At 40.2% G+C, this 20,822-nt stretch overlaps 1 long non-coding RNA gene across 3 annotated transcripts in view; it reads right to left on the bottom strand.

Annotated features, from left to right (window-relative positions):
• Window positions 1-19,366, bottom strand: part of LOC115505381 — a 121,255-nt gene extending 101,889 nt beyond the window's left edge. For all 3 annotated transcript variants that reach the window (XR_003966006.1, XR_003966005.1, XR_003966008.1), the window contains exons 1-2: window positions 19,305-19,366; window positions 10,539-10,638 (exon numbers count right to left, since the gene is read on the bottom strand). This is a non-coding gene — a long non-coding RNA (uncharacterized LOC115505381). The remainder of the gene's footprint in view (window positions 1-10,538; window positions 10,639-19,304) is intronic.
• Between the last annotated feature and the right edge of the window lie 1,456 nt (window positions 19,367-20,822).

The following is a 20,822-nucleotide window of genomic DNA, read 5'->3' as shown; positions in this document are numbered from 1 at the left end:
AAAAGGATATAAAATGAAAGTAAAAATGTCTTTCTTTTACTCTATTTTTAACCCCTAGTAACGTTTACCAGAATTAACCACTGTTAACACTTTCTTGTGGAATTTTGCTGAATTTTTCGAGGCATGTACAGGATCTAACTGTAAAAAAATTAATGAGTGGTGGGGGGGGTGTGCCAAGTGGCTTGGTTGGGCATCTGACTCTTGGTTTTGGCTGAGTTTGTGGGTTTGAGCCCCACGTAGGGCTCTGTGCTGGTGGGGCTGAGCCAGTTTGGGATTCTCTCTCTCCCCAGCCCTCCCTTGCTTGCACATGTGTGCTCTCTCTTTCCAAGGTAAATAAACAGAGGCGCCTGGGTGGCTCAGTCCATTCAGCATCTGACTTCAGCTTAGGTCATGATCTCACAGTTTGTGGGTTCAAGCCCCACATGGGGCTCTGTGCTGATAGCTCAGAGCCTAGAGCCTGCTTTGGATTCTGTGTCTCCCTCTCTCTGTCCCTTCCCCGTTCATGTTCTGACTCTCTCTGTCTCAAAAGTAAATAAAACATTAAAAATAATTTTTTAAAAAGTAAATAAATAAACATTGAAACAAAACCAAAAACAGCAACAAAACTTAATGGGATTATGCCATAAATGCTCATCTGTATTTTACCTTTTTTTTCAACATTACAATTAATCCTGAAGATATTTCCATTTTATCACACATAAAGAGCTTATCTCCTAAAGCTCTTTAAAAACTAAAAGAGGTAATTATCATTAACACCAGATCTAGGGTATATTAGGCTCTCAAAAAATGTTAGTTTCCTTCCTCTCTTTCATATAGAAAAGAATCACACGAATTGGTGATTTGATCATGGAGGATTCTATCGTGTAAATACAGATGTAGGTGTGGAAAGTCACAGAATTACAGAAATTAGAGCAACGGCTCTTACAGATGACTTGATTTACGTGGTAGAGACTGTACCCAAACCAAGTCCTTGCTTTCAGCCAACATAACAGTGATGGAGAATAAGCTCTTTTGTTTGAAAGAGACTAGCTTGTTTTTCTCCTAAACATGCGATGATCCAAGGAAGCCGCCTAAAATGAGGTTAGGCAATCTATCACATGACCCAAAGTCACCCAGCTCAGACTCCCATCTGAAAAGTGGAAATTCTGAAAGACTCATGTTTACATCACAACGATGCAGTGAAGGCACAATACAGCAATGCAAAAAAAAAAAGGCTAAGGCTTAAGTTTTGGCAATTCAAGTACTCTGTTATGTAAAAGTCATTTAAAGCACAGAATCATAGAAGTGGAAGGAATCTTAAAGGTCACTGAACCCCTTCATTTTCCAGATAAAGAAACAAACAGGGGCCCAGGGACCAGACTAGGTCTCCCAGATAGAGAGGCACCAGTAGTAAAATCCAGGTCTCCCAAGTCAGTGCTTGGGTTGGACTACAGGCCCCTCTTCCCATAGAATGTTTATTTCCAGTGGCCTGATATTTGCTCATCCTATGCCAAGTTCTAAAAATTTTATGTCTCTCTTTTCCCTCTACTAATTGAAATTGTAAATCTAATGCAAGGGGATCATGTATCTTTACTTGAGGAAAATGTTTAGCAGACACCTGAACTATGTAAAGACACTTCCTTTATGAAAAGTGTGGGAAAGTTATGACTGTCCCTCAAATCGCTCTGATCCTAGGGTACAAAGATGGAAGAGAAGGTGGGTGTGGAAAGGCAGGTATCTCACTGAAACATTCATATTACACACACACACACACACACACACACACACACACACACACACACAAACACACACACTAAGGACACCAAGCCCACCAAGCACATAGACAAAAACAGACCATGGCCATTCGAGGGTATGAAACAGAGACTGCAGGAGAAGGAATAAGACAGCCTTATTTGACTCATTCCAAAATACTAGTAGGATCTATGCTTTCAACAAAAAATTTAAATGTACATTATTGTTGACTATAGGTACAATATTACACAGCAGATCCCTATAGCTTATTCATCTTGCTTAACAAACTTTATCCTTGTTGGTTAGTAAATCCCCATTTCCCCTTCTCGCCAATCCCTGACAACCACCATTCCACTCTTTGATTCTATGAACTTGACAATTTTATATACATCATATTAGTGGAATCATGCAGTATTTGTATTTCTGTAACTGACTTATTTCACTTAGCATAATATTCTCAAGATTCATCCATGTTATCACATATTGCAGAATTACCTTCTTTAAGCTGAATAGTATTCCCTTGTATGTATATACATTTTCTTTATCCATTCATCTGTTGATAGACAAGTTTTGGCTCTTTCTGTATCTGAGCTATTGTGAATAGTGTTTCAATGAACATAGGGGTGCTAATATTTCTTCCAGATCCTGATTTCAATTCTTTTGGATACTCAGAAGTGGGATTGCTGGGTCATATGGTATTTCTACTGGGAATTTTTGAGGAACCTCCATAGTTTTCCAAAGCAACTGCACCATTTCACATTCCACCAAAAGTCTGCAAAGGTTCCAATTTCTCCATAGTCTCATCAACACTTGTCTTTTGTTTTGTGATAATAGCCATTCTGAAAGGTGTGAGGTGATACCTCATTGTGAGTTTCATTTGTTGTTCTCTAATGATTAGTGACATTGAGCATTTTTTCACATACCTATTGGCTATTTTTATGTCTTCTTTGGAGAAATGTCTATTCCAGTCCTTAACATATTTTCTATCAGATTATTAGGTTGTTGTTGGTTGTTTTTATTATTGAGTTTTATGAGTTCCTCAATATTGTATTAGGATTCTCTAGAGAAACAGTACCAATAGTACATTACATGTATATTTATACAAGGAGTAACTTATTATAGGAATTGGCTCACATGGTTATAGAGGCTAAGAAGTCCTACAACCTGCCGTCTGCAATCTGGAGGAATGAGTGAAGCCGGTGGTATAATTTGTATGAGTCCAAGTACCTGAGAACCAGGGGGGCTGATGGTAAGGACTAAAGCTCAGAGGGCCAAGACCATGAGCTCTGATGTGCAAAGGCAGGAGAAAATAGATGTCACAGCTCAAGAAGAGAGAGGATTCACTATTCCTCCACATTTTTACTCTGTTCAGGCCCTCCATGGATTGGATGATGCCTGTCCACTTTGGTGAAGGTGGATCTTCTTTACTCAGTCTACTGATTCAAATACTGAGTTCTTCCAGAAACACCTTCACAAACACACCCAGAAATAATGTCTTACCAGATATCCTGGGCATCTGGCTGACATATAAATCAACCTTTTCATATATTCTGAAGATTAGCCTCTTATCAGATATGTGGTTTGCAAATATTTTCTCCCATTCCATAGGCTGTCTTTTCATTCTGTTGATTGTTTTCTTTGCTGTACAAACACTTTTAATTTCATGTAGTCCCACTTACTTATTTTTGTTTTTGATGTCAGTGCTTTTACTGTCAATCATTGCCAAGGCCCAATGTGATGAAACTGTTCCCTTCTTTTTTCTTCTAGGTGTTTTACCGGTTTGGGGTTTTATTTTTAAGTAATCTATTTTGAGTGGATTTTTGTGTATGGTGTAAGAAAAGGGTCCAATTTCATTCTTTTGCATATGGATACCCAGTTCTCCCAGCACCAGTTGTTAAAGACACTATCCTTTCCCTGCTGTGTATTCTTGGCACCCTTGTCAAAGACCGATTCTCTTTATATACATGGATTTCTTTCCATGCTGCTGGATTCAGCTTGCCAGTATTTTGTCTATATTCATTAGGAGTCTTGGCATGTAGTTTTCTTTTCTGGTGGTATCTTCATCTGGCTTTGGTATCAGGGTAATGCTGACTTCATAAAGTGAAGTATTCCTTAATCTTCAGGAAGATTTTTGGAAGAGTTTGAGGAATTCTCAATTAATTCTTTAAACATTATAGACTTCATCAGTGAAACCATCTCATCCCGGGCTTTTGTTAGGAGGTTTTAGATTACTGATTCAATCCCCATACTAGTTATAAGTCTGTTCAGACTGTCCACTTCTTCAAACTACATTTTTTAAAAAAAATATTCATTTATTTTGGGAGAAAGAGAGCATGCACACAAGAGGGGCAGAAAGAGAGGGAGAGAGAGAGAATCCAAAGCAGGCTCCACACTGCCAGCGCAGAGCCCAATGTGGGGCTCAAACCCACGAACTGTGAGATCATGACCTGAGTCAAAACCAAGTTGGACACTTAACCAACTGAGCCACCCAGGTGCCCCCAAACTACATTCTTCATGATGTAGTTTGATAGGCTGTATGTTTCTATGAATTCATGCATGTGTTCTAGGTTATCCAGTTTTTTGGTATATGATTGTTCATAGTAGTCTCTTATGATCCTTTTTATTTCGCTGGCATCAGTTGTAATGTCCTTTCTTTCATTTCTGATTTTGTGTGAGGCTTCCTCTTTTTCCTTAATCTGATTCATCAATTTTGTTTATCTTTTCAAACAACCAACTCTTAGTTTCATGGATCTTGTTCTTATCTTCTACTTTCTAAGGTTTGTACTTCTGCTCAAATCTTTGATATTTCCTTCTTTATGCTAACTTTGGGCTTAGTCTGTTCTTCTTTTTCTAGCTCCCTGAAGTGTGAGGTTAGATTGCTTATTTGATATCTTTCTTCTTTTTTAATTTTGTCACTATGAACTCCCCTTTTAGTGCTTTTGCCAGACCCTGTAAGTTTTGGTATGTTGTGTTTTCATTTTGTTTGTCCTAAGGTATTCCTAATTTCCTTCTTGATTTCTTCCTTGGCCCAGCAGTTATTCAAGACTGTGTTGTTCAATTTGTACATATTCATGAATTTTCTTCCAGTTTCCTTCTGCTATTGACTTCCAGTTTCATTCCATTATGGTCAGAAAAGATACTTGATATGATTTTAATCTTCTTAATTTGCTAAGACTTGTTTTGTGACCTAATGCGTGATCTACATTGAAGAAGAATCTGCATGCACACGAGCAGGGGTATGCTGCTTTGGGTGCAATATTCTGTATATGTCTGTTAGGTCCATTTGGTCAGTAGTGTTAAGTCCTCTGTTTCCTTATTGACTTTCTATCTGGATGGTCTATCCATTATTGAAAGTAGGATATCAAAGAATCCTATTTTACTGTATTGTGATTTATTTCTCCCTTCACTTCTGTCAATGTTTGTTTTATATATTTATGTGCTCTGATATTGGGCGCATATATACCTGTTCTTTCTAGTGCTTGATCCTTCAATCATTAATGATGTCCTTCGTCTCATGACATTTTTAAAATTTAAAGTCTACTTTTTCTAACATATGTATAGCTACCCCTTCACTTTTATCATTTACATGGAATATCTTTTTCTTCTCTCTACTTTCAGCCTATGTGTGTCCTTAAATCTTTTTTTTTTTTTCAACGTTTTTTATTTATTTTTGGGACAGAGAGAGACAGAGCATGAACAGGGGAGGGGCAGAGAGAGAGGGAGACACAGAATCGGAAACAGGCTCCAGGCTCTGAGACATCAGCCCAGAGCCCGACGCGGGGCTCGAACTCACGGACCGCGAGATCGTGACCTGGCTGAAGTCGGACGCTCAACCGACTGCGCCATCCAGGCGCCCCAATGTGTGTCCTTAAATCTGAAGTGAGTTTCTTGTAGACCCAACAGTATACTCTTTTTTTTTTTTTTTAAATCCATTCAGCCACTCTATGCCTTTTGATGGGGAATTCAATCCATCTGCATTTAATCATTGATAGGGAAGACTTTATTATTGCCATTTTGTTAGTTGTTTTCTATTACTCTTTTACTTCTTTTGTCTATTTTTCCTCTGTTTTCCTTTGTAGGTGGCAATACATATTGCATTGGTATGCCTTAATTCTTTTTTCTTTTTCTTTTGTGTAACTGCTATAGGAATTGTGTGTGTGTGTGTGTGTGTGTGTGTGTGTGTGTGTATGTGTGTGTGTGTGAACCTTGGAGCGTACATAAACTATTTTATAGTTATAAGTCTATTTCTTTAAGATTTTATTTTTTAAGTAATCTCTATACCTAATGTGAGGCTCAAAGTTGTGACCTCAAGATCAAGAATTGCATGCTCTTTCAACTGAGCCAGCCAGGTACCCCCATAACAGTCTATTTTAAGCTGATAAACTTAAGTTTGGTTATGTATAAAAACTCTATACTTCAACTTCTCCTCCAACACTTTATGTTATTATTGTCACAATTTACATGCATTCATATTGTATACCTTTTAACATATTTTTTAGTTATATTTATTTTTAATATTTTTCTCTTTTAGCTTTTATACTAGAATTAAAATTGACTTACCCACTATTACGGTAATATAGTATCCTGTATTTGTCTATGTATTTACCTTTACCACAGTTTCATGTTTTCTTATGCTATTATGTTGTTATTTAGCACCCTTTCATTTCAACATGAAGAATTCTCCTTAGCATGTCTTGTAAGGCAGGTCTAATGGTGATGAACTCTGAGCTTTCGTCTGTTTGGGAAAGTCTATTTCTCCATCTTTTATGATGGATAATTTTGCTGAGTACAGTATTCTTGGTTGGATTTTTTTTTCCTTGCAGCACTTTGAATATGTCATTCCACTTCCTTCAGGTCTGCAGGTTGCTGTTGAAAACTTCACTGATAGTCTTATGGGGGGTTCTCTTGTACACACCAAGCTGCTTTTATCTTGTTGCTTCCAAAATTCTTTGTCTTTGACCTTTGACAATTTGATTGTGTCTCAGTGTGGATTTCTTTGTGGTCACTTTAGTTAGTGTGTTGGGGGCTTCTTGGATCTGGATGTTTATTTCCTCCCCCAGGTTTGTTCAGACATTATTTCTTTGAATAAGCTTTCTGGTCCTTTCTCCCTCTCTTCCCCTCTGGGACTTTCATTATACATATATTACTCTGTTTGATGATGCCTCATAAATCCCTGAACTTTTCTTCACTCTCTTTCATTCTTTTTCATTTTGCTCTTTTGACTGAATTACTTCCAATGATTTGTTCTCAAGTTCACACACTCTTTCTTCTGCTTGATTTAGTCTGCTGTTAAACCCTTTAGTGAATTTTTCAGTTCAGCAATTGTGTTCTTCAGCTCCATGATTTCTGTTTGGTACTTTTTAATATTTTCTACATCTTTGTTGAAATTCCCACTTTGTTCATGCACTTTTCTCTTGATCTCAGTAAGCATCTATGACAGTTATTTTGAAGTCTCTGTCAGGTAAATCCTATACTTCCATTTCATTAAGGTCAGTTTCTAGAAATTAATATTGCTTTCTTGTTTGGAACACCTTTGCCTGATTCTTCATTTTCCTTGTCTGTGTTGGTGTCTGCACATTGGACAAAGCAGGCACCTGCACCTGTGTGCATGGACTGACCTCATACAAGAGAAGACTCCCACTGTCAGCCCTGCCAAAGGTTTGGGGGACTCTATCAACTCTTTCTCTCTACAGGGAGAAGTAGGAAGCATGGGTTTTGTCTGCTCACTCTGTGCTAAGCCAGGGGTGGCGACACAGTTGCATCTATCAGTCCAAACCGCAGTCTCCTTTCTCCCTGAGGTGGCTAGACAGCACCAGACCCATCAGGGCTCCAAGACTGACATCTGTTCACTCCATGCTTAGAAGGAGGGAAGATCCATAACATCTATCAGCCCAAGCTGCTATTTCCATTCTCTCTCAGGTGGCTAGATTCTGCTAGCCCAATAGAGTTCTAAGACTTAAAAGATAGAAACCAGTCCTCTGGGAGCCCCCTGGGAAATGCTGGGGTGCTGAATGCACGAACCAATCTCTCCATCCCTAGGAGAAATGGGGAATTAGGGGTTCTCTTCCTGATTATATAGCACTGTGCTGGGAACAGGGACTCTGGTGAAAAGGGATCCTGAATCTCCCTACTGGCTTTGCTGAGTCTGATTTCATATTCACTTAGGGTGCAAGAGCCTTTCAATTAGTTTCTGGATTTTACATAATGTGAATTTGTTCATGAATTGTTGCTGAATTGGTGTGTTTGTGAGAGAAGCAGGATCCAGGGCTTCCTATTTTGCCATCTTGCTAACATCACTCCTGAAAATTCTTGTACAGATTTTTCTAAAGTCAAAATAATTTGCCTAAATTTGGAAAAAAAATTTTTTGACAAACAAAAAAACCCCTCTTTGACATCTGTGGTATTTTCTCACTTACAAAACTGATTTCTAAATTTATGACAGTTTTATTTATACAAATACATCATTCAGTATTTCAGAGATCGTTGTTTATAAATCATATCAAGTTTGAGAAAAGTATTTTTCTCATTTTAAAAAGAGCCAAAAATTAACAACAGTCATAAAAAATAAAAGAAACAGTTAGATATATTTTTGTAGCAACGACAAATGTTGATTTGGGAAGAAATATTATTTCACTGAATCGTTACTACATGGTAATTTACTTCAGATCAGAATAAAAATGTCACCATGGATTCTACTGAGCTACCACAGCATTTTCTAGTCTTCAATTTCAAGCATTTTAGACTCTCTTAGGGACAACAGAAATTCTACCATAGTAATAACTGACCTGTAAGTGGCAGGAGTGTAGTTTATTATTTTGAAATATAATAAACTTCCCAGAGAAGAGCAGATAATAATACTGCACAAATAGACGTCAACTTTTAAGGTTTCAAGTTTTAGGATATCAGAGAGATTTAGTCATTTTTGTGTAAATAAACATATTCTGCTAGACACAAAAGAGATTAATAGCAAAAAATGTTTATCTTCCTAAAGGTTAGTTCAAAAGCTATTTTAAAAATATACTTATAATGCTTGTTCAATAACCAGTGAACTATAGGTTAGATAATGGCAAACACTCAATGAGTTATACAAATTATACTTGATTTTCCATGAATAATTATTATTCATGGAAAATATATCAGATGAAAGCATAGGGGCTGAATTTTTCAAAACCGGTGACTGTACAGGTGGCACAGCAAATTCTCATTAGTGGTTAGGGGAATATGTGACACAACTGAAAATTCTAGTTAGTTGTCCAAACTTTATAGATTCTAACTAAATACCATCTTAATTATTAATATAAACTTGGTTATAGGAAATAAGTGCTTATGAAAGACTGCTTGAGGGACACGGTATCCCGAATGCTACCTGTTGAAGGAACAGGGCAATTAGAAAGTTTTCTGTCTAGACTATATTCAGAGCTAGATTAATGGAAGAGCCAGAAAATCCAGCCTAAAGGTACTAAAACATTATTGGAAATGTAATGCATTAGAGAAAAACTGCATTCATCAAAATTCTCTCAGAAATTAAGTAAGGACCCCTGGGTGGCTCAGTTGGTTAAGCATCTGACCTTGATTTTGGCTCAGGTCATGATCTCAGGGTGCGTGGGTTCGAGCCCCACATCAGACTGTGTGCTGTGTGGAGCATGCTTGGGATTATCTCTCTCACCCTCTCTGTCACAAAATAATAAAAAATAAACTTAAAAAAAAAAGAAATTAAGACAGGAAAGCATACTCTGATGAGCCATTTGGGGTAGGGCACAAGACCCCAAATGAACATGCCACAAAACTGCCTTTTAATGAGGACAAGTGCAGTTAGAAGAACTTGTTTTGGGGATGCCTAGGTGGCTCAGTCAAGCTTAAGCATCTGACTTCGGCTCAAGTCATGATCTTGTAGTTTGTGGGTTTGAGCCCCATGCTGGGCTCTGTGCTGAGAGCTCAGAGCCTGGAGCCTGCTTCAGACTGTGTCTCCCTCTCTCTCTGCTCCTCCCCCACTCAGGCTCTGTCTCTCTCTCAAAAATAAATAAGCATTAAAAAAGTTTTTTAAACAAAGATAACTTGTTTTGCTTCAACGGGGCTAGTGTGGGGAAAGAGCTAAATTGTTTAGGATAACAGACTAACCTACCAACCTCCTTCTAGCCTCCCATGAAGTTTAATGGGATGTCAATTAATATATACACGGGGGGCCTAGGTGGCTCAGTCAGTTGACCATCGGACTCTTGACTTCGGCTGTCATGATCCCAGGGTCATGGGATAGAGTCCCACACTGGGCTCTGCACTGAGCACGGAGTGTCTTTAAGACTCTCTCTCTCCCTCACTCTGCCCCTCCCTCTCTCTCTAAAATAAAAATAAATAATAAAAATAATAATATCCTGACCAATCACAAGCCCTTGGTCTACCTTGGAGAGCACTATTTAGTCCTTACAGAATTGCCTTTACTTACTAATGCTTTGGGGCCATAAGGTACACTGTAAGAAACAGTCACATGAAACACATGTGGGGATACAATTAAGAGCAAAGGATCCTTTTTATAAGATCCACAATAGGTCTTTCAGGAAACAACCACTTTGTTTTTATTGTAAGGACATTAGGCAACTTGCAAGTGAGTATATTTTCCCTTTTGCTTTGGATGCTAGGAGACTTAAGGGCCAGATTTGTTATCCTGTTCTTGAAACTGCACAGGTTCAGAGTATGTGTTCTTCTTCCTCTTACTTCTTAGCTCCTAATTTCTTAACTAATTTTTTCTTTCACCTGTACTCCTTCAATTCTTTATTTCAATCTTCCACATTAGGAATATTTCAGAAAGTTACCTTTATTCCTTTGCGACACTAGTTGGAATCCCTGGTTCCAGCATCTCACGCCTTCCTCTTGGTTTCTTCCCTCATTTTGACAGAGCACCCCCTCAGCTTCCTGAGACAAAGGCAAATGAGAAGGTTTTTTTTTTTTTTTGAGATCTTGCTTATTTGAAATCGTCCTTATTCTACCCTCACCCTTGACACTTTGAGCACAGAAAAGTCTTTTTTTTTTTCTGTGCTCTTTGGGGATAAAAAAAAGTAGTATTCTGTTTCATAATGTTCATAATGTAGCTGCTCTAATACGACTGTATTGATCAAATTATTTAACAACTTTAGGAAATCAGAGCAAATAACTGAACCACTGTTTCCTGAACATTAACATATAATATATACAAATTAACACTGCATAAGAGGAAACTTTGGGGTTCTCACTGTATTTTTTTCAAAATATTTAGATAGCTATTTTTTCCGTTGCTTATATAACTTCCTTACTCCTTTCTCTTTTTTAGTACAGATGCCACGAACCAAGCTAGCTTATATGGGATAATATTACTAACTCTGTTTTTGGTGCCATGCTCTGTTTGTTCTTTCATTCATCATTATTTCAGTCGGTATCTCTCCCCTTGTCAATTTCCCCATCTTGTTTCCTTTCTCTTCACCATTGCCACTCTTATTTCTTTTCTCTGAGAAAAATCCACCAAATCAAAATGTGTAATTAACGGAAACACAAGTTGGGAGAGTAATTATTCCTCTTGAGCCCACAGGTCAGATCCAGCCACCTACATCTTTGTTCTAAAACCGAATTCTCTCCTCTGTCTTAGATAGCAGTGTTCTGGGATTTAAAATACGTTCTTTAAGATTTCAACTCAAAAGAATTGGGCTATGAGCAAGACACTGCCAAGTGCTTTAATCTGAAATCCTCCTGATAGCAGCTCTGATAGGACATGCATTTTACTTTTTTTACTGTGATCTTATAGGTACGCAAACGGATGCTCATAGAAATTTATTTGCCTGAAGTTTTACAGCTAAATAAATGATAAGGTCGGTATTCAAATGTAGGTCCACATGAAAAGATGCCCAGCATCACTAAGAATCAGGGAAATTCAAATCAAAACCACAATGAGACACCACCTTATGCCTGTCAGAATAGCTAATATCAAAAGGACAAGAAATAACAAGTGTTGGCAAGGATGCGGAAAAAGGGGAACCCTCATGCACTACTGGTGAGAATGTAAATTGTTTCAACCACTATGGAAAACAGTATGAAGATTTCTCAAAAAATAAAAACAGAAATACCATAAAGTTCAGTAATTCTACTAGATATTTACCCAAAGAAAATGAAACTACTAAGTTGAAAAGATATGTGCATCCCTATGTTTATTACAGCATTATTTATAATAGCCAAGTTATGGAAGCAACCTAAATTCTTACTGATAGATGAATGGATAAAGAAGATGTTGTATGTATACATACGCACACACATGTGCACACACACACAGAAATATTACTCAGGTATAAAAAGAATGAGATCTTGACAATTGCGATAACATAGATAGAACTAGAGGTATTATGCTAAATGAAATAGACAGAGAAAGACAAATACCGTATGATTGCACTTGTATGTGGTATCTAAAAACCAAAATAAATGAACAAGCAAGCAGGCAGAAAAACAAACAAAAAAACCCTAGAAACAGACTCCTACATACAGAGAAAAAGACAGGTGGTTGCCAGAGCGGCGGGTGTTGAGGAGGGGGAAGGCAAAATAAATGAAGGAAATTAAGAGATAAACATTTCCAGTTATAAAATAAGTAAGTCAAGGGGATGAAAAGTACAGCATAGGGAATGCAGTCAATAACGTTGTTATAATGTTATATGGTGACAGATGGTAACTACAGTTATGGTGGTAAGCATAGGATAGTGTATAGAATTGTTAACTCACTAGTGAGTTACAGAGATGAAACTAATGTAACATTGGATGTCAACTATACTTCAATTAAAAATAGGATGAAAGAGGGGCGCCTGGGTGGCTCAGTCGGTTGAGTGTCCCACTTCGGCTCAGGTCATGATCTCATGGTTCATGGGTTTGAGCCCTGCGTCGGGTTTTGTGTTAACAGCTCAGAGCCTGGAGCCTGCCTCATATTCTGGGTCTCTCTCTCTCTCTCTCTGACCCTCCCCCACTCATGCTGTCTCTGTCTCTCAAAAATAAATAAACATTAAAAAATTAAAAAGGGGCGCCTGGGTGGCTTAGTCGGTTAAGCATCTGACTTTAGCTCAGGTCATGATCTCACAGTTCGTGGGTTCGAGCCCCCTGTCAGGCTCTCTGCTGACAGCTAGGAGCCTGGACCCTGCTTTGGATTGTGTCTCCCTCTCTCTCTGCCCCTCCCCCACTCACAGTTTCTCTCTCTCTCTCTCAAAACTAAGTAAACATAAAAAAATTCTTTAAAAAAATTTAAAAAAAGGATGAAAGAAATTTAGATCCAACTCTAAAACCTAGGTTTTTAACTGACTTTTAAGTTTTAACCTAGCATTACCAATACTCTCAATGTTTGAGAAAATCCAAGTCATTCTCCAATCCCTTCTCTGCTCAGCTTGAAACAACTTAAAAGTTCTTTCATTCAACAATATTAGGCTTCTTCTGTATGGAAGAGATGGTAATAAACAATGAAGATGACATAGTCCTTGCCCTTAACTTACTTATTTCAGAAGGACAGGAAGAGTATTCTATTTTTAATATTCACTGAAAAGACGAAAATACAAGCTAGCAAAAGAAAATGCTTTAAGGACTTACTTATACCAAGATATTTGAGATGGACATACGGCGAAGAAAGGTAAACATACATCATGAAGATGGAAAAAAACAATAAAATCAGAGGCGCCTGGGTGGCTCAGTCAGTTGAGCATCCAACTTCAGCTCAGGTCATGATCTCACAGTTCATGGGTTTGAGCCCTGTATTGGGCTCTGTGCTGACAGCTCAGAGCCTGGAGCCTGCTTCGGATTCTGTGTCTCCCTCTCTCTCTGCCCCTCCCCTGCTCACACTCTGTCTCTCTCTCTCAAAAATAAATAAACATTTAAAAAAAATTTTAAATCAATCTTTCACTTCGTTTTAACACTTCTACCCAATAACTTTTGAGTAATATATTAAAAAACTGAGGTTTGTTTCAATTACATTTGCTTTCCCACTAAAGTTATAATCTAGTTTACAACAATGGTCCAAGGCTAGTGTATCAGGCATGTTTTTAAATGTCTTATTTCATTAATTTTATTTAAAATTTCATTGTCAGGATAAGAGATTAACTAAAAGGGGCACAAGTGAACTTTCTGGGGTGGTAGAAATGTTCTCTCTTGATTGTGGAAATACTTATATAGCTGTGTGTGTCAGAATTCATAGAATTTTACACCTAAAAGAATGAATTTTACGGCATGTAAATTACCTCAGCAAACCTGATTTTAAAAAACAAGCATGAAACCTTAACTACCAGCTAAAAATAAAATTTAAAATATAGTTTACAATTTAGGTATAAAACAAATCTTATTTACAGGAGTGAAGCCAATCTAGTAATTTTTTGTATTTATTTATAACACTAATAATCTAATTGGATATTAATCAATATGATAATATCAACATTTAAAATAGGATATAAGAAAAATGTTACGAGATTTTTTTTAAGGATTTGGATTGCGAAACCTTTATCATAACCATAATGTCACTAAGACAATATATATTTTTAAAATCTCAAAATAATCTAAGTCTGTTAAAAATTTCAATGATTTAAACTTCCAGAATATCACCGTAAATGATGCTTACTGAATATGCTAGAAATTCTACATCTAATAGATTCTTTGTTAAGCACAAAGAATCACCAGCTAGCTTTATTACTTGATAGATTCTACTGTGTCCTAAAACTAATTGTAGCTCAGCTTCTAAAAAAATGCAAAGGCAAAGACAGGATTGTTTTCAACAAACCTGGGTTTAGAAAGACAACAACAACACTATTAAAAACACAGGATGGGGTAATTAAGTGATGTCTCCTCTTTATTAAGGTTTCAATAGATGAAAATGCACCCAAGAAACCATTTACAAAAGACCCAGCCTCATAATTGTTTTACAGACCAAAGTCACTTGCCTATCTTTGGAATGTAGCTTGTAAAAACAGTACCAAATTACAAATCAAACTTCTCAACTTAGATTTTTAGGATCCCTACTTTAATACTCTGTTTTTATTCTATCAGATAATCCAAGTCAGTTTAAATTAAGAGGACTAACGTAATTCCCAGCCCTGCAAACCCTGGAATAAACGTACTGTGTAACAGAAGTTTTTCATTTTGATTCAATGCATATAATTGTGGCAGATGTCATTTATCAACCAAAAAATATGCACTTGATTTTTTCCTAATATGGAAGGCAAGTGTCTTTTAATTTGCGGCTGTAATAAAAATGCCCTTTATGTGAGTTGTACTTGGTAAATTAACTTCTAGAAGAATGAAAATATCTTCAGTGATAACTTAGTATCTGTAACATCTGTTAACAACTGTCCTCTCCCAATACCATCTCAACATTTTTGGTTTTATTTAAAAAAAAAATTTTTTTTAACGTTTATTTATTTTTGAGACAGAGAGAGACAGAGCATGAATGGTGGAAGGGCAAGGAAAGAGGGAGACACAGAATCGGAAGCAGGCTGCAGGCTCTGAGCCATCAGCCCAGAGCCCGACGCGAGGCTCGAACTCACGGACCGCGAGATCGTGACCCGGGTGAAGTCAGACGCTTAACCGACTGAGCCACCCAGGCGCCCCAACATTTTTGGTTTTAAAAGCTACACAGCCTCAACCATATCTTTTGACTATCAATAAAATCTGATTTTGTCCATCTCTAGTGTTCTCTAATGTTTTTAACTTTAATAATATGTAACAAAAAAAAAACGAATAAAAATTCAAAGTATTACTTCGCTGAGAATGGCCACGTTCTGGATATTAAAGGACAACTAATTTGCTAAGAACAAACGCTCTGAGGCTGTTCGTGAAAAAATGAAGAATGAGTGGTTATTAGGACATCTATGATATCTATAGAAGGTGCCCTAGGATGTAACAGAATAGCGCCAACTAGGTAAAAAAAAAGAAAAAATTAAGATGACAGTGACAATGATAGCAGGAATGAGTCAAGAGTAAGCAATAGCAAGTTTGGTCAGTAGAGAGAAGGGAAGGTCATGGGCTCACTGGCTTGGTGCCCTTCAAAGAGGACATGAAGGGAACTGAACAAGGAATCAGGTAGGATGTGCTTGTGTGGAGGGAATCAGTTCAAAGTGTTAAGTGAATACAAAATCAGAAAGCTTGGAATATAATTAGAAAGCTGGAATGGCTTTCTTGTATGTTGTATGTGCTATTGGGGAAGGGGATCCTGAGCTTGGTTACTGGCATTTAAACACCTGCCCTAATTAGGTGTGTTCATCACGTGTGAGTGGAATGAACTGTGACAGACATTCCTTCCAGATGAGGAGGGGAAGGAGGCCCAGGGGTAAAGCTACTTTGTGAATCTTAGAGTAGGAGGAAGACATTGTGACTAACATTAAGAGCATGAGCTTTGGAAATCAAATAGATCTGGATGATGGTTAACAAATTTATTAAATTGGGCCACAGGGTGGTCAGATGTTTGGTCGAACATTATTCTGGGTGCTTCTGCGAGAGTGTTTTTGGATGAGATTAATATTTACATTGGTAGACTAAGTAAAGTAGTTGCCCTCCATAACATTGGTGGGCCTCATACAGTCAGTTGAAGGCCTGAGAAAAACAAAAGGCTGACCCTCTCCCCTAAGAGGGAATTCTTCCTTCCTGAAGGCGTTGGAACATCAGCTTTTTCCTGCCTTTGACCTGGAATGGAACCATTATCACTGGCTCTGCTGGGTTTCCATCTTGCCAAGTCACCCTGCAGATCTTTGGACTTGCCAACCTTTGTACTCATGTGAGCCAATTCTTTATAATAAATCTCTGAGATTATACACACACACACACACACACACACACACAGAGAAATTAACTGAAATAATTCCATAGCATCGAGCACAGGGTACATAGTGCTCAACAAATGGAAGTTATTTCTATTATTATGATTATGATTATATTATAGAAAGCTCTATTTTGAGAAAAAAAATCCAGGTCAAACAGTGCCTAAAAATGGTGAGGAGGGTGGTGTGAAAAGAAGTAGGAATTGTCAAAACTGAATGTAGCCAATAGCAAAGTGTCCCTTAGTCTTTTCTTCTAGCTTTCTTTCTTCTGTTTTCATGAAAGTTACTTTCTGCCTTTCATCACACTTGTGTAACTCCTTGTGGGGAAAATTTAGCTGAACCACTTTCTAAAACCCTAATTAAAACCTTGTTAAAAATCTTCCACATACACATTACTCTTTCTTGACTTAATTAAACAATGGATATTAAAATGTAGCCCTTCTGGGGAGCCTGGGTGGCTCAGCTGGTTAAGTGGCAGACTTCGGCCCAGGTCATGATCTGTCAGGGTAGGCACGAAGTTATCATTGCACAGAAATAAATCTATTTCAATGTAAGACACTCCCATTTAGCAACCAGTCTTAACAATCCACAGAAGAAGAGAGATTCTGAAATTCCTAATTTTTTTTTTTTTTTTTTTAATGAAGACTAGTCAACTCCCCTGTGACAAGGACCTAACTAATGTCAAGTGTGTGGATTACAGTTATGGCCCGAGAGCAGGACAAAGTTCTACAATCCCCAATCTAAAGGTACACCCATCACTTAGATCCCAACATAATTTAGGGTTTTATTTTCTTTGGCTCCTTTCTCATGGGTGATGGGAGTGGTGGGAGTGGGGGGTGAGTTAGGGTGGGCTTAGAAAAGAAGGAAACTGTGTTCCCTACAGCAACTATATATGTTTGCAGCTCAATCCCCTCAGCTATACCAAAAAAAAAAAAAAAAAAAATCCCTTAGCAAAATGTGCAATCTACTTTGGGAAACCCACATTTACTCAATGAAACAAAATACTCCGAAAATACGTTAACAGTGCTCTAGATGCCAAAGATACAAAGGCACCAGCCCATAGACCCAAGAGCTTAGTCTAGTGGGAGAAACAAACACTTAAGCAAACAATGACAGTATAGCGAACAATAAGTAACAGATGTAGTAGCTCAAAGAGAGCAGGTACATCTTGGGGGCAGGGAAGACTTTACAGAAATGCGAACGGGCCGCCTACAGGATGCAGGTGGCCTGTTCCAAGGGTAAGTCTTTTTAAAAGCAAAAACTCAATTTCCGGACTGAAAATCTTAATTTCTGAATGTGAGAACTTTTATGTTAAGGTCCCTACACATTACATACACACAGAACAATAGCCTACACAAAGGGAAATTAGCTCAGTTTGAGAACGTGATTCATCATCATTCACACCTGCTCCCCTTAAGTCCCTCCCCAAACAGGCATTACATTGAGGAAAATGTTGTAGCAACTGTACAATATTAGGACAAAGAGTCTTCTGCAGCTATATGAACAATACGAAACAGTAAGCCTACTTCTGGATGGATCTGTTAGATCCCACACTGTCCGCCCTTTTTCAGCTGTGTTAAGATGGACACCGGAGGCGAATAAAGCCCTCAACACTTGCAGTTTCCATACGTATATCTGAAAATCTCCACCTTTACACGTTTGGAGTTAGGGGTTTCTGTCATTCATTCAGGTCTCATCATCAACAAAGTTACCTTGATTCCACAATTTCTAAGACAAGAACATACGAAAAACTCAAGGTAATGGCCTTCGAAAACTTGAAATAATAAATTTTTAACGGCCCACCCGTTAGAAAACGTTCCATTTATCACATGACTTTCTCAGTTGGCCATTATATTTAACACTTCAGTAGTATCTGACACTCCATCTAACAAGGTCAAAAGCTTCATGAACATTGTTTTAGAAGCTGCCTACGGAGACAAACCCTGTGAAACCCGAGGATGCCACACCAACAACGGAATGCAGCTCACTGTGACGTGGCCCACCGCTCTGCAAAGTCAAAATCGCAGTTCACTTTACGCTGACAGAGCATCTTTCCACGACTTTTCCCTCCCCCCCACGAGAACGGGGGAGTGTCGGTTTCCCAAGGTGTCTGGGGCTACTTTCTTTAAAACGAGGATTTAATGTTTCCTGAAGGTCACCTTGGTACGCCCCTGGCTCATGCCCCCCGGCTCCTCTGGACGGGAGCCTACGGTTTTGTGGCATCAGCTCTGGCTCCTCATCCGGTGACCTTCAGGCCCCTGTGGCTGGGCTGACCCTAGAACGGCCACAGCCCCTCACACCACGTAGGGCACAGTCCCTCCCACCGCCAAGCCGAATTCGGAAGGGGGTGTCCCGGGAAGCCCCCCCCAACACGCGCTGATGGTGACACCGGCCATGCCCGGGGGCCCCCCGAGTTCGGAAACGCTGAGCGATGGCGCCACATGGCCACTGAGAACTGGGCCCCGACGGCTCGGGCCCCGCGCCTGTTCGGACCTCAGCCCACACCGCACCCTGGGAGAACGTTCCAGAACCCTGGACTCTCCGGGAAGTCCCGAGTCGCCGAACAGACGGAAACAGGGGCTCGTTCACTGAGCGCCTGCTCGGAGGCTGGGCGAGCGCGGGGCCGGGCTTGCACGCGGGAGACCCTCGGAGCGCTGCGCCGCGGGGGCGCCCGCGCTCCACCCTCCGGCCGGACCCTCGGCTTCCAGGAGGCCCTCCGGCGGGGCGAGCAGGGACGGAGAGAGCCGCCCCCCCAGCCCACCTACTCCCCTCGGCCGCTTTTACCTCGCCCGACCCCACCGAAACCGCCGAGCTAAACTTAGAAACCGGCGCGGCGCGCGCTCACGTGCGCTCCGCCGCGCGGGGGGCGCGGCCCGGGTGAGTCACGGCCCCGCCCCCACTCGCCGAGGACGCGGTGACGTCAGCCGTTTCCCCGAAGGGTGACGTCAGCGCGCCTCGCGGAGGCCGCGAGGCTCCCGTAGAACGTTCACTGAGTTTCGATGCCTTAAAGGGACCAGGCGTCGGATCGTGAAAGATCTGGGGCGATGACTCCACTCACCCAACCGTGGGGTCAGAGCCCATCTTCTAGCCCTTTGCACTGAGAAGTGTTGGCTGTTGAGATGGTGATGAAAAAAAAGGAGTGCAACTGAGCCTCGTTAAAGCTGCTGGAAGCCCCAGAACCTCCTCCTGGAAGTCCTCCTTGATTAGTCAGAATCTGATCTTGACCCAAAGGTCAGGGAGTTTTCCATGGCCCTCGACTGCCAACCCCTTCACTTACAATCCCTCCTCATAGTCTTCTATGCCTGCTGGCAGAGAAAAGCTGTGGTTTGAGTGTTTATTTAATAATCCATCAGTTGGGCCAGGTTGGCCCATTTATCACTGTTTTCGACTGCGTCCAAACCTTTGTTGGTCACGTGGCCTGTAACATGTTATTAACCTCTGGGTGTGAAATTGGTGGACCGATCTCCAAACCGTCCTCCGACGCTACTGTTGCCGTGGAAGCTTCTGGGACAAGAACCCTGTACAGCACTTGGTCATTCAACACTATCACAGCCTCCCAGGGAGGTTTGCTATGCTGAGGTTTCCCATGAGGCAGGTATTTTCATTATCCTCCTTGGCCCCCTCCTTCAATCCTCATACCTCCTCTCCGAGGTAGGGGCTATTGTCCCCATTCTGACATTGAGGAGGAAGGAAGTGGAGGCAGGGCAAGAGTCAGTATGTTTCACAGCTGAAGAATGGCAAGCTGGAAACCACTCCAGGTCGCTTGGACCCCCAAGTCCATGTTTTGGTGACAAAGGTGAGGCGTGAAATGCGTCTTATTTTGTATGTTGAGTCCCCCAGAACCACTTTGCCCTCATAACGCAAGCCCAGCGCCTCTGAACGAGTAACCCGCTGCATGCTAGAAGATCCCCAGAGAAGGCCAGGCCCCAAGGCTAAGGCAGTGAGGAGGCACTCCCGCTCAGGTGCTCATCCTGCCCTTGCAGGACCCCGAGGGCGAGTGCCCCTTTGAGGGTTGCCCCCAAAGCACCTCACTCACCGCACTCTAGCCCCAGCCCTACCAGGCCTACCCTTGACTCTGTGAGTCCTCTCCTGAAACTAGACAGCCCATCCCGCTTAATCAAAGCGTCCTCGCCTGGCACGCCCAGTGCAGAAGAAATACCTCGTTTCTCCTCCCACGATCCCCTCCCTAGAAAGCAACAGAAAATTTCCTACGAGAACGAAACGTTGTGCCCAAAACAAATTAGAGACGGCAGCTTCTCAAAGTTTGGAGCCAAACGATGGTGCCTGTGTCCTGGAGATAGA

Source organism: Lynx canadensis, chromosome F1 (genome assembly GCF_007474595.2).
Source record: "Lynx canadensis isolate LIC74 chromosome F1, mLynCan4.pri.v2, whole genome shotgun sequence".
Lineage (NCBI taxonomy): Eukaryota > Metazoa > Chordata > Mammalia > Carnivora > Felidae > Lynx > Lynx canadensis.
This window is presented reverse-complemented; position numbering and strand designations above follow the sequence as displayed.